This window comes from Canis lupus, chromosome 38 (assembly GCF_003254725.2).
Source record: "Canis lupus dingo isolate Sandy chromosome 38, ASM325472v2, whole genome shotgun sequence".
Classification (NCBI taxonomy): domain Eukaryota; kingdom Metazoa; phylum Chordata; class Mammalia; order Carnivora; family Canidae; genus Canis; species Canis lupus.
In genome coordinates, this window is record NC_064280.1 from 17,321,322 (window position 1) to 17,333,936 (window position 12,615).

Consider the following 12,615-nt stretch of genomic DNA (forward strand, 5'->3'; position numbering starts at 1 on the left):
GCCAATAAGAGCCAGGTTCACTTAAGTGAATTCAGACAATGTAATACCTTACTAGTTGCATGGTTCCAGAAATATGCTTATCTAAATATTTTTAAATGCTTTATTTTTTCCTTTTTTAATAATAAATTTATTTTTTATTGGTGTTCAATTTGCCAACATACAGAATAGCACCCAGTGCTCATCCCATCAAGTGTTCCCCTCAGTGCCCGTCACCCACTCACCCCCACCCCTTCCACCACCCCTAGTTCGTTTCCCAGAGTTAGGAGTCTTCATGCTCTGTCTCCCTTTCTGATATTTCCTACCCATTTCTTCTCCCTTCCCTTCTATTCCCTTTCCCTATTATTTATATTCCCCAAATGAATGAGAACATATAATGTTTGTCCTTCTCCGACTGACTTACTTCACTCAGCATAATACCCTCCAGTTCCATCCACGTTGAAGCAAATGGTGGGTATTTGTCGTTTCTAATGGCTGAGGAATATTCCATTGTATACATAGACCACATCTTCTTTATCCATTCATCTTTCGATGGACACCGAGGCTCCTTCCACAGTTTGGCTATTGTGAACATTGCTGCTAGAAACATCGGGGTGCAGGTGTCCCGGCATTTCATTGCATATAAATGCTTTGTTTAAAATGTGCAGCTCTACTTTTAAATATGGAATCAAAATGTATGATGTGGGTGTAGCAATTATCTAATCAATCTTTCTGCCTATAGCCCAACTTCCTTCACTCATTCCGAGCAGATGAAGGTCCATCCCCAGGTATTCCGAAGAAGGCAACCCCATAACTTTCCCAGGTAACTTTCCTAGAAATTTAACTATGTTTACTGAAAGAAACCCCACCCCTCGGCGTTGTGCTTCTCTATTCTAAAATCACCACACCAGTGTTCATTCACTTTAGCTCCTACATTTGACCTTGATCCCTTGCTGTATTTTCCTAATGACCCTTTTTTGTGTAGCTTTTCTAATACACCAAATTTGCTTTCTTATCCCCAGGGACATCAGATAGGAGATTATACACTTAGAAAATGTGTTTGCCAGGAACTATGTAAATGGTCAAGTCTAAAGTTTACTTAATTTATTTGACAGCAGCTCCCTGGCATCTTGCTCAGGATAGGTACACTGTCCTTGGTCCGCTGGACACGAGCCTTGGCATAAGCCAGGAAGGTGAACAATGGAGCCCTTCAAGACCTGTAACACATGGATCTTACAAAGAGGCTCAGCACTGAATCACCCCTCTCACCAGGTCATACTTCTTATGCCAACTACTCAAATGATGCTCCTTCTAGGTGTCCTGCTCAAAGAAAGAGCCAGGGATGCTGCCAAGAGAGTTACTATCTTCCCTCTGAAAAATGGATCACAGCAGCATTTGTACACTGCTGCAAGGATTGGGTTATTTCTCTAAGTCAGCTTAAGAAAATTCCTCTGGTGCTGCAATAGTTCTAGATGGTGGATTTAAAGGAAGGAAGCTGTTTCCAGCCTCGCAATTGCTTTCCCATCTTCCTGACATCTCTTCCCCACAAACACACACACAAATAGACGGTCTCTGACAAACATGTATTGGCCTCTGGAGGAAGTATGACCCTGTCTGCGGCACTGCAGAGGTACCATTTGCATTTTGAATTATTTGTTGAGTGTAGCATACACGTATAAAATATCCCTTTTATAAGCAAGCATTCTCTCCATCGTACAGACTCTACTGATTCATTTGTCAAAGAGAGCACTAATAGGAGTAGTCATATTAGTAGTACTTCTAGCTAATAACTACCACTTCCTGGCTACCTCCTACATATTAGATATTGTTCTGAGTACTTCACATACATAATTCCCAATCCTCACATCCACCCTTTGACTTATGTTTTTTGCTTGTTCTTCTTCTTCTTCTGATGCAGAAATGGAAGCTCAGAGAAGCTTGGGCATATGCTCATGGTCGCATTGCTCGCCAGCACTATGACAGAGCCAGGACACAGGCCCAGCTGCACTTTGGTCCAAACCCTGGGTTCTTCCTGTGCCATAACCAACCCTTTCTCATGGTCAGAACAAGGTGGGAAAAGGAACGTGGGTTCCAAGTCCAACGTGTCAGTTAGCTAAATCTCCTTGGATATAATTTATGACCCAACATACTTGGTTGAAATAGAGTTGGCTTCTTTTCTGACTTTCCTTTTTTTTCCTTGCAGACATTTTGGCTCTCTTCTCTGAGTGCTTTCACCTTTTCTTAATCCACATTCAGCATGTGAACATTTGCACAGAGTAATAATGCCCCCTCATTTGCATATTACAAAGGCACAAGTCACAATGCTCTTGGGTATACTATCTGTCTTTCATTGTTTGTTCTCTGCTTTGCTAGCATCATGTCTTTTTTTTCCTTTTTTCCCAACCCAATCATGTAGAATAAATCACACACTTGTTCTATAATTGAAAATTAATCTGCAGACAGAGGGTTAAGTCATAGCGAATATCAGGAGGATGGGTCCTCAGGAACTCTTCATCACCTTCCTTTAACATAATAATATGTTATAAATGTGAGGATGTGAAATGTAGCCCCCAGAAGTCTGAGTTAAGAAAAAAATTTAATTAAAAGTAACAAAATAAGGCCTACTGTAAGTGAAGATTACCAAGCTATAGAAAGAAAGAAAGAAACATAGACAACGTTATTTAATAATAAGTTCTGTGTCTCCTGATTATCTTTCATTTTATGAAGCAACACATTTTATAAAATATTGATCTATTTAACATCCTACTTCCCTCTACCTAAAGAATCCTACCCTTTCCCCTGCCTTAATTTTCCCTCCCTTGGCTAACCTTACTCATTTTGGTGGGCTCATGTTAGCTATCACTTCTCCCAGACATCTGTCTGTTCCCTAGGTCAGGGTTAAGAAATCCTCCAATGAGTCCCAAAAGCACTGCATGCTCCTCTCATCATGGCTCTTTGAGTCCTCATTCATGGTCCTTCCTATCTCAACTCCTACCCAAATCCAAGGAGATATGCATGTCTCTGAAGATAAACCACTCATCTGATAACCCCAATAATGTGATCTTGAAACTCATGGATCTCCCTAACTCTACTCAGTTACTGCACTGCATTTGGACCACCTATCCTCACAACACTCTTGGTTTTGTCATCACCCCAAAATCTTAAACTCCAACATTCTACTCTCTGACCATATTCACCTACCCCTTGAGGTTTTCCCACTTCCTAATTCCTCCTATTTCACTTGCTTTCTGGCCTCATAGTGTGTTCCCTTTCTTGGCTTCTCCCTTTTATCACCCAGCAATGCTTTTCCTTCCCTGCCCGTTCTACATCCCCAGATGGGTAATCTGAACTCTCCTCTGCTTGCCAATCTTGATTACCTTGTATCTCCTGGTCTCTACCACACTGTTCAGGAAAATCCCAACCTTGAATTGATGCTCCAATCCCCTTTTTCCATCAAACCTTTGACCTGTTGTTGGTCAGCCCCCTCTTCCATTCCCCAACAAAAATTATTCCAAATATTTACCATTCTGTTTGCATCCCTTAATTTTTTTTCTTTTAGTGAAAGATCTTTCCTCATCCTTCATCAGTGGAACTGAGATTATAAAATGGAATCTCCCTCACCATGTTGCATGACTATCTATTAATTTATTTACACCTTTATCAGTTCTGATACCTTTCCTCCAACCTCAGAAGATGTGGTATCAATCCTCTCATTAATGGTCAATCTTCCACCCTGGACTTTGCTCCTGTCTTCCTGGACACTGTCTCTTCCAGAACCCTTCCCCATAAGTTATCCTCATGCTCTCTCTGTTCCATGGGGAAAATGAAAGAAACACAAGGCATCATCCAAGCCTCCAAATAATTTAAAATCTGCTTGGAGAGACAAGATCAAGAGACATTGGGCCAAATAATAAAGCAGATGGGTAAAATCCTGAACCTAATATAGTCTCATGAATCTACCCAATCACAAAAAGCCAATACTGGGAAGGATCACAGGTCATCTGATACACCTGTCCAAGGCAGGCATCCAACTAAATGGACCAAGAAAGATACTTGTCTCACCTCCCATTAAAAACCTCCAGGGACAGAAATTCCAACAAGTTTCCATCCCAAATTGGCAGTTGCAGTGCCCTTAAGAGCATTCAGAAGGCATATATTTTGATGGTGAGCCAACCTTTTCAATTTTCTCCTATTTCATAAAATGCCTCATTCAAAAAGACCACAAGGCAATCAACTAAAATTACTTTCTGGAAATGAATAATGTGAAACTCTGGGAAAGTACAGTCAGCTTCAGAACTATCAGAGTTACAATAGATCAATTTCTTTTTGGAGGATTTAACAGGCTTTGGGAGATAACCTAAAAGAGTGGGGTGACCTTTGCCTGGTAGCTGAGGGTATCCTGGGCATTTCTAGACACACACACACACACACACACACACACACACACACACACAAGCTTATTGCCCCAACCAGAATCTCTGACGTCCCTCCCCTCTTCTGCTTTTTCATTTCTCCCGAGGAAGCTCAGTCTGAAGCCTTGAAATTTGCCTGGCCTGCTTGGTGGAAGTCATCCAAACCTATACAGTGACTTAAAGAGGCTTTGCATCAAGGTCTTTAACCCTGGACAGTCAGCCAAACCCAATGCAGGAATCACTAGGAGGATGCTTTCCATTGGCTATAGGACAACTCCCTTTTCTTCTAGCCTCCAGCATCACAAATATCCAGAGATATACCCTGGAGCTGCAGAGTGAGGACCACTGCATAGAGTTGGCCAGAATCCCCCAAAGAAGATTCCTTTCAATGAATGTGAGGCCTTCTGTAATAGTCATTAGCAGAGTAGAGCCATGTTCTAGAGTTCCTACTTATAAATATTTTCCTATAACATAGCCAAACTTTATGTCCAAGATATATATCACCCAGATTTTCCACTCCAAGATATACAACCCTCAGATTTTTCTTCTTGGAAGGATTTAGTCACTGAATGTATGAAGAAGGTTTCAAGCTATTGGAAAGCCATGCAGTGGTGTATTTTAAAGAACAGGGAACCAAATTAAAGACAGGACTGAGAATCTAGACTTGTCTCTAAAACTAACAGTATGATGATGAACAAGTCCAAGTCATCTGTAACCATGACCACAAAAGAGAGAAAAATTAAAGAAGAACTAGGGTTACAATGTGGAAAATTAGAAAAAAAGGATTATATATATGACAATAAGGTCATATTATTACTGTTGCATATTTATAAAATATTTAAAAATATTTTTACAATATTTATAAAATGGACTTTATTTTTAATTTAAAATTTTAATGACAATTATTCATTTCAAATCATCAGCTCCTCCCATCAACCTGAGAAATACCATGGCGTGGAAGAAAAGGGAGTCCTTTCACCTCATTTCAGCAAGAAATTCAAGGCTCAGAAAGGCTAAGTGATTTATCTAAGGTCTCATATCTTTTAAGTAGATGAGTACAAATTCCAACCCAGGTTTTCTGATTCAAATAAGGTCTATAAAATGAAAATGCTACAGGTTCTGGATAGCTTATCAGTCAGTCAGTCTCTCCAACTATTGTCCCTCCTAGAATATTCTTCCAAATTACAGTGCCACATCCATCTCATTAGCAAACTCTATCTCAAATTTAAACCCTCCTCTTGCAAATTGAACTCCAATAAAAAATTTTTAAAAAATTAAAACCTCCCTAACATCTTCCCAGTTCTACATGCCTCCAGGCATGTCCAGTGCCTCCAGCCTCAGTGCTGAATATATATAATTCTGTAAAATTATTTACACATATGATAGCTATTCAAGGAAAAATAGGACAGGGGACTTGCTGGTTTAAGAGATGCAGTTTGGTGATTTTGCTGATAGCTTAGTATCCTATTAGAAATGTGAACTTTGCATTAGGTATGATAGCTTCAGTGTGGTCTTCAAGAAAAATAGCCACTTTTCTAGACCATAAATGTTAGTTCTCCACGGAAAGAGTTTCAAACAAAATACTTTCATACAAAGGGGCACCTGGGTGGCTCAGTAGGTTAAGCATCCAACTGTTTTTTTTTTTTTAATTGGAGTTCGATTTGCCAACAAATAGCATAACACCCAGGTGACAGTGCTCACCTGTCAAGTGCCCCCCTCAGTGCCCATACCCAGTCACCCCAACCCCCGGCCCACCTCCCTTTCCACCACCCCTTGTTCATTTCCCAGAGTTAGGTGTCTCTCATGTTCTGTCTCCCTCTCTGATATTTCCCACTCATTTTCTCTCCTTTCCCCTATAATCCCTTTCACCATTTTTTATATTCCCCATATGAGTGAAACCATATAATGTTTGTCCTTCTCCGATTGACTTACTTCACTCAGCATAATAATACTCTCCAGTTCTTGATTTCAGCTCAGGTCTTGATCTAGGGGTCATGGGATCAAGCCCTGGGTCATTGGGCTCCCATTCAGTGAGGAGTTTGCTTCTCTCTCCCTCTACCTCCTAACTCACACTCTCTCTCTAAAATAAATGAATAAATCTTTTTTTAAAAAAGCTTTTGTACGGATGTAGATCACCAACTTATTAAGTTTACATGAAGTTCTTTGGAATATAACTACCTGTTGAAAGAATGGGTTAGAGCAGTGTTGTCCAGTACAAACATAATGCAAGTAATTTTATGTTTTTTAAGATTTTATTTATTTATTCATGAGAGACACAGAAAAAGGCGGAGACATAGAGGGAGAAGCAGATTCCATGCAGGGAGCCTTACGTAGGACTCGATTCCTGGACCCAGGATCACACCCTGAGCCGAAGGCAGACACTCACTGCTGAGCCACCCAGGTGTCCCAATGCAAGTAATTTTAAATCTGATAGCCACAATTTTTTTTTGATAGCCACAATTTTTTAAGGCATAAGGTAATAGATGTGTCTGCCTGGTTCCGCCAGTAGAGCATGAGACCCATGATCTCAGGATCATGAGTTCAAGTAGTTTTCCATGGAAAGTAGTGGGTAGTGTTTACTTTAAAAGAAAAACAAGAGGAAATAAGTGAAGTTAATTTTAGTGACATATGCTATTTAATTCAAAATATCCAAAATTTTATCATTTCAACATGTAATCAACAACAACAACAACAAAAAAAACTATTAATGAGATAGTTTACATTCTTTTTATTTTTGTCCTAAGCCCTAGAAATCTGGACTAGGGGAGCCCTGGTGGCCCAGTGGTTTAGCGCTGCCTTCCGCCCAGGATGTGATCCTGAAGACCCAGGATCGAGACCCGAGATCGAGTCCCGGGTCGGGCTCCCTGGAGGGAGCCTGCTTCTCCCTCTGCCTGTGTCTCTGCCCCTCTCTGTGTCTCTCATGAATTAATAAATAAAATCTTTAAAAAAAAAAAAAGAAATCTGGACTAGCCACATTTAAAGTGCTTGATAGCCACACATTGCCAGTGGCTTCTGTACTAACCAGAGCAAGCTTAAAGATATCTACTTATCCAGAGGGATATTCATGGTGTGTTTTTAGGGGGGAAATGCAAGGAAGGGGATATTAGACACTAAGAGCTCATAACGTTTAGAGGAAAAAAGAACCTATGCATGTCAGGTATGTTTGTGAGGCTGGTAGGAGCATGACTTTATACAACAGGCTTTTAACACTGATTATTTCATAAGGATAGGATTTAAGGTGGCTGCTTTACAGACCAGCTGTTACTAGCTATTTTACATATATCTTTGTATTGTTTCACACATTACAATAATCCTATATTAATTTGGTAGTTTTTCTTTATCTACTAAATAAATTGCAAGAGTTGAGTAGGGCAAGAAGAGGAGAATTTTAGTTGATACAGCAATTAGATAGGACACAAGCTTTCAGGAAAAAGGAAAATTAAAGAAAATTTCTATTTTACTCAACACACATAATAACAAAAACAAAGTTGTTTAGAGATTATGTAGAAAAATAGTGAGTTGTCATTTAAATCTTAAAATCAAAAAATATTAGGGAAGCAGAAGTCACCTCCTCCTTCTGCCCCATCAAAGGAACTCTCCTACCACACCTTGATAGGTAGACATTTGGTATCTTATCAGATACAGCCAGTGCTGAAACCTCACTCCTGTGCCAAGAATCCCATTCCAACCCATCTGCCTACCCTCCTGACCAAGGTTCCACTCCACGTTCAAATGAAAGCTCCAGAACTTAGAGTCAATTAATAATAGGGCAGAAGTAATAAAAAAGTACAAGTGAGACCAAGCTGTGGGATACTCCAAGGAATAGGAGGCAGACAGTATGGTATCAATATAGTTCTGAAGGTAGATGAGGATCACCAAGCCCATTCAGTGGAAAGGGACTAGGCTAGAGAAAGGAATTCAAGGAAGTCTTGGGCTAGTTCCCCAAGATTACCCTCCCCACCACTCCTTGATAATTCTGCTGCCTTTTCCTGTAATTCACCAAATTGTGTCATATTCTTTGCACAGTGTGAAGTGATGTGGAAAACTGTATCAACAATCCTGAAAATGCTGACAATATACCCCAAACACAAATGATCACTCAGATGATTCATGGAAACTAACTAGAAACAAGAGTTGTCTAAATAACTGGGTTTTTATTCCAATTGTTTAGGGAAGCAGGCCCCTTAAAAACAAGATAGTATGTGAACTTTAAACTGCTCTAAAAAAAACAATCTTAATTAGAAAAAGGAAAAAAAGACAGCATGACAGCCCTTTTCTCATTCTGCTGGAATTCTTTTCTATAGTCCTTTCTAGAGGATTATTCTCCATGTCCTGCAAATCAATGAGACTTCTACTTACAAATCAATTCATCCAGGGGCCATATCAAATAATGAGCTAATGTCTTTCTCTTTGGCTGACTCTCCTGCTAACATGTGTAAAAGAAAGTCCCACCATGGTGAACTTGAGACTTAATTTCAGAGTTCTGGAGGAAATAAATCAGCAGATACTGGTGATTAAATATATATATATATATATAATCTCAGCTGTATGGAATCAAGGTCTAAGGAAAGGAAGCAAGGAAAGAGAAGCCCAACAGAGGACACATGGATGAAGTCTGAAAGGTGTAAATGGGTAGTGAGACGTGTAACAGACATGTAGTTTGTTGTTTGCAATTAGTCATAGCTCTATGTGGCTAAGTCTCTCTTCCAGAAAAAAAAGAGAGAGAGAGAAAAGCTGTACAAATAAAAACATTATTAGATATATATTACTTAAAACATCCACTTAGGGAAAGAGCATTATCATAATCATCGGGGGTCTCATGTTCCATGTCTCCCAGTATCCCCTTCTGGTAGTGTCATTGAGGCCATTTAAATCTTCCATGATGCCAAAACTTGATAATAACATGATTTATTCCAAATAGCTCTTGATTCCCTTAGCAGCCCATTATGAATCCATCACACGTTAATTGATCCAAGGTCTTGAACATCTCTATAACTCAGTCTGTGCTACATTTTAGAGAATAAAAGTTCCATAAAGTAAACTCTAGAAAGGCTTTGCTTTATTTGTCCTTAAACTGTCTATCTCAGGCTTTGAAGGTTGCCTCGAAATTCTGTTACTGTGAGACTTGTTATCAAATCCATGTTTGTACCACGTTTGTTCCCTTTATAATTAACTCAAATTCTAGTGTACCACCCTCAATCTCTATATACAGGACATCCAGAAAACCAGCCATATTGGACTGTTCTTATGCCTAGAAGGTTTGCACAGTGAAGATTTTCTGTTAGAAAAAGGCTTCAAGGGATGCCTGGGTGGCTCAGTGGTTGAGCCTCTGCCTTTGGCTCAGGGTGTGATCCCAGATTCCCGGGATCGAGTCCCACATTGGGCTCATTGCATGGAGACTGCTTCTCCTCCCTCTGCCTGTGTCTCTGCCTCTCTTTCTGTGTCTCTCATGAATAAATAAATAAAATCTTTAAAAAAAAAAAAAAGAGGCTTCAAGAGCCCTAGCCCCAAATAAGTTTCCATTTCATGTCAAGGTATTATGTCCATATGGAATTTCCAAGCAAGATTCAAAATGGAAGAGTATTTATAAGAAACATAGCACCTATTCAACAAATTGCCTGCCAGACTAAAAGCATTAATCACTGTCTCTAGCTCTTTATCTTCTTACCTCTGCAGGGGAGGGAAAAAATTTTTCTCTACCCTTCTAGGTTATTTTGTCTGGTCTATTAATTAAATTGGAATAAGACATATTAACAGGAGAAAAACAAATCGATTATGTATGTACAGGAGCCTCATAAAAAATATGAGACCCAAGGAGAAGTGAGCCAGTTGAGGATTATATGCCATCCTGAGCTAAGGAACAGGATAAGTGCCTGGGTCTACAAAGGGAGGAGTCATTCACAGAACAATAAGATCAGATGTTTGGCAATCAGCTGTTTGCCCTGCCATACAGAGAGGTCTTTCAGATAAAAGTTATCTTTTGTAACAGTTCTCTTTCTGGGCCAAGCCCTCTATATAAATTCTTTTAGAAAGTTTAGGGAAAGCTAAAAGTTCTTCTTGTGTCTACCAGTTCTTGATTGCCTTCAGCTCAAAGTAATCAATATGCCAAAGTGGCATATTTGGGGGTCATATTTTGTTCTCCTCACCTCCTATCCATCCTCTAGTTTAAGATGGAAGTTTAAGTCACTTCCCCCAGAAAGCCCCCATGAGCTCCCAGGTAGAGGTTGTATGCTCTCATGGACTACCCTAGCAACTTCTCATTGCTTTTTCTTCACACCACATTGTATTATAATTGCCTTTTGTTCATCTGCAGCATGTCCTCCAACCCAGATTGAAGTCCTACGGCAGTCCTTTTCTCAGACATGTGCCTGGTACCTAGCAAGGCACCCCAGACAGCGTAATAAGTTTATGAAGAATGCAAGGATGAGCCACTTTATCATAAATGACAAACTTTTTACCTGCTGTAACAAAACTATTAAATGTGCATTCTTTGTGGTTCTATAACTAGATCATGTGCCTCCTTGGTGGTTCTAAAACTAGATCATGCACAACCTTAGTGGTTTTCTAAGCCACACATGGTCACATCCCACATGAACCACCATTACAACTTCCATTCTCGCAGCACTTTTAGTACCTCCCAGATATTGATCAAACTTCATAATTCATTAATACAAAGGAATAGTTCATTGAAGATTTGTGGGAAAGCAGGAGAAAAGGTCTACATTCTCACAACATAAGCAAAACTTTCTTTAAAAACCCTGCATAGGGACACCTGTCTGGCTCAGTTGGAAAAGCATGTAACACTTGATCTTAGGGCCATGAGTTCGAGCCCCACATCGAGTGTAGAGGTTACTTAAATAAATAAAAAAACTTTTTAAAAAATAAAATCCTTTGGATACTTTTCTATTCTTTCCCATAAAAATTCTCCTAGCACAGCCACTCTACCCCCTTCTCTTCTCTCAGGCCACCTCTGCAGCTTCAGTAGCCCCCTGGTCAAGCCCATCTCCTCACCAGCCCTTACTCAGTGTCCTTCCATCTCCATTTTTAGGTGGAAATGATCACTGTAATTTGCTTCTGCCCTATCATCACCCAGCCCAACACATAAACATTTAACCTTGAGATCCACCCTCATTAGAAAGCCAAACTAACTAACTGAACTAAACAAAAATAAGTTCTTTTTCCCTAAATCCTATTTTTTAATTGTTTAGAATTTATTTATGAGAGAGAGTGGTGGGAAGGGGTAAAGGGAGAGGAAGATGGAGAAAAAGCAGACTCCCCACTGAGAGCAGAGCCCAATGCAGAGCTCAATCTCATGACCCTGAGATCATGACCTGAGCAGAAATCAAGAGTGGGACGTTCAACCAACTGAGCCACCCAGGTGTCCCCCTAAATCCTATTTTTAGATTGTAAGCTTATACAGTGTTAGAGGTCATGTCCACTTAACTGTCCAATTCCATATCCAGTCTACCTTCCCAGCCTCAACTCCTGAGAGATTGACTAAAAGATCTTTCATTTTATTCTGAGGATTCTGTGACAATAATCTGTCTACTCAGAAATGGGAAGGGACAGGGATTTGAGCAGAAACTGTTTCAAGCACTTTGAAATACCTCCTACCAGGTGGACATAAAATACTATGAATTCTAATTGTCTCAGTACGGTTCAACCAGAGAAGCAGAACCCTTGGAGCTACACATATTAAGTGATTTATTACAAGGAATTACCTATGTAGTTGTGACGGCTGGCTGAGCATGCCTGATATCCCTAAGGCAAACAAGGAATCAGAAAGGAAAGATGTCAGTTGGGCTGAAACCCACAGGCACAGGCTGATGCTGTCATCCAAGGGAAGATTTCCGGCTTTCCCATGGGTAAGCCTCAGTCCTGCTTTTAATGCTTTCTGCCGGATTCAGCCAGGCCCACCCAAGTGATCCAGCATAATCTTCCTTACTTAAAGTCACCTGATTAGAGGCATTAACTGTATTTGCAAAATAGCTAGATCAATGTGTCTTTTAAGTAATCTCTACACCCAACATGGGATTCAAACTCACAACCCTAAGTTCAAGAGTCACTCATTCTACTGAATGAGCCAGCCAGGCCCCTCCTAGAAAGACCTAGATCAGTGTTAGTTTGATTGCATAACTGGGGACTAGAGCCTAGCCAAGTTGACACATCAAGGAAGCCATCACACCATAATAAAAATGAGAAGCAGCAGCACTGTTGGTGTAGTCCA